We start from the raw sequence: 2,716 nt of genomic DNA, 5'->3' as shown, positions 1-2,716 counted from the left end.
GGAATCGGGAGGTGTATCGTTGGAATTGGCACTGTTTGTACCGATCTTTAACGACACCGTAAAGTACTTGTACTTTGCAAGTCGGAGTAGCGAAAGTGGAAGTCTTGGGGTTGGTGTATTCGGGTGGAAGTCATGAGCCACTTAGAGCACTAAACTGGCTGAGCACACGAGTAGTGAACGGGGTTAAGTTGTTGGGTAGACCCTCCCTAAGGAACCCCAAAGTAGTTAATCGGTTGAATTAGAAATTACATATAATAAACGGTGAATTAAATTATATGTAATAATCGGTTGAGTTAAGTTGAAAACTATATGATTGAAACAAATTATAATATCATGTTATTTGTTTTTCTTGACTATGTTATTATCACGATTTGCATGGATGACCCTTATGGGAATTGTGTGTTCTCTTTTTGGTTGTGTACAAGTTGTCGGCTCACGTGGCAGTTGCTAACACTTGTTTCTTTGTTGGATGCCTTTTGATTGGTACAAGTATCTTAGGAGCATGGCTTGGTGAGGTTGGGTTCCTTTTGGGTAGTTAGTTTTAATAAAGATGCCACCTGAACACGTTTGGTTTTTATTTTCCTTTGAACTCCTTTTTGCAATAAGTAAATGGTTTAATGTTGTTTATGAAAATGGTAACGTGTGGTTTTGAAAATGTTTTGAATTAAAAAGAAACTAAGTCTTCCGCTAACGTATTTTGTTAAATAAATGTTTTAAAAAAGAAAAAAAATGATGGTGAAAATCACGACGTTACAATATCCAAGTGGGGACTGTTGGAATAGTGTCTAAGGCTACAACTATATTTGGCAAGTATTTGACCCGGTTGTGCATGGTCCTTTTGGGTCGCCTTCACCATAGCAACTTGACAGGATGATTTATAATGAGAGAAGGAATATTATTAATATATTATAAGTATAAGATAAGGAATAATAATATTATTGTTTGATTGATATAAGTCATAAATTAATTAGGAATTATTTTGGTGACTTAAAGAGATTAATTAAAATAAGGGGTATAAACTGTCAATTGTTTGATAGTTACACTTTGGGATGTAAATCCTTTAAAGTTAAGGGGTGGACGAATTCTAGGGCTTAGGATAGACATAAATTCGTCGAAGGCTTATCTTGGAAGGGATTTGGATTGCTTTGAGTAATAGTTATCCAGCTAAGGTTTTAGAGTGAAACTCAAAGAGCCTTACAAGTATAAATAGACCCCATGTGCAAGGGAAATCGGAACGTGTGTTATTGGAAGGTTACCCTGGCCGATTTCATCCCCTCTCCTCTCTCAAATATCATCCTCTTGCTAGTTGGTGTTTGTAAGACATTAGAGGAGTGACATTTGTGACTCTAAAGCTCCAAGAACAAGAAGATCAAACAAGTGTTTTGAGGTAAGCTTCTAACTCTGGTTTTGTATTGTTCTTATACTCAATTAGCCATTAAAAGTCTTGGATTCAATGTATGTTCAATTAGAGAAACCTAGATCCAAGCATTAGGGTTTGCATGTGCACATAGGAATGTTCATATGGCCAAAACCCATCATAACCAACTCTCTTGCACTAGGGGTTCGAACCTAAACTAGTTGTTCTTCACAGTCGATCACTAACCCATTAGGGCTCAACCAATCCATGCCCATGATGACCTTGTTCCCTCAATGAGGAATGAGAACCAGATCAATTGGATACCGCTCACTAAACAATTAGAGGGTACAATCCCGATGAACTCTCGCAACCCTGACCATCCTATGATCATCAATCTGTCCATCAAGAGGATGATCCAGCTCTCCTGGAGCTCCATCAAATCTCTTGCTAAACATAAGAGATACAAAAGATCGCATAGCAACCAAATCAAATAATATCAAAGTTGAGATACCGTTCACGAAGAATAATCCTAAAATAAAACACATAAACATAAGCAACAATTTAATATAATTAAAGAGATAAGGAGAAGATATATACCTGTCACAACATCGGGAGCTGCATGTGGCTCCTTCGCCATCAGCAGGAAAGCCCTGCTCTTCGCCACCGTCACATTTTCCCGGCCCTGACGGTCGTTAGTAATCGTCAAAGTCGTAGGGGTGGTGCTGATATTGGTCCTGCTGCAGCCAAACGCGGCCAATGGGCTTTCGTGTAGCCCTATGATTGTATTGAAAGTAAATCAGACTAGATACCAAAGTGGTGGGGGTGGCATTAGTATAATCCCTGCTAATATGACATGTGCGACTGCACTTGAAGTAGCTAGAACCACCCGTTGTGCACGTCCCCCCATGCACCTTATCGTACATGCCGCAGCGTGTATGGCCATGCTGGCCTTTCGGCCTAGAATCATATACCTTGGGCCTCTTGCCTGAACCCTCAACACTCGACAAAGAATCTAGCTTCCTCTTCCTCTCCATCCCCAAGTAAGTCTCCCTCTCCCTAGCCCTTGTTATCATGTCTTCCAACATCTTCCAGCTAGATCGGCTAACAAACTGTCGAATATCACTCCTCAACATCTCATGGTATCGGGCTTCTTCATCTCCTCATCTGCCACATACTGTCAAACTAGGAGTTCCCTTTCCCTGAACATTGCAGTGATCTCAGCCACTGTCTCAATAGTCTGATGAAGATCCTGAAACTCTCGCGCCAATTGCTGCACCTCGATCACCGGTGCAAACTCAGCCCAAAACTTGGTCAAAAAAATCACTTCAAGTCATCGAATCAATAACATCATCATCTCCT

Source organism: Lactuca sativa, chromosome 3 (assembly GCF_002870075.4).
Source record: "Lactuca sativa cultivar Salinas chromosome 3, Lsat_Salinas_v11, whole genome shotgun sequence".
NCBI classification, from domain to species: Eukaryota; Viridiplantae; Streptophyta; class Magnoliopsida; order Asterales; family Asteraceae; genus Lactuca; species Lactuca sativa.
Note: the sequence above shows the minus strand (reverse complement) of the source record.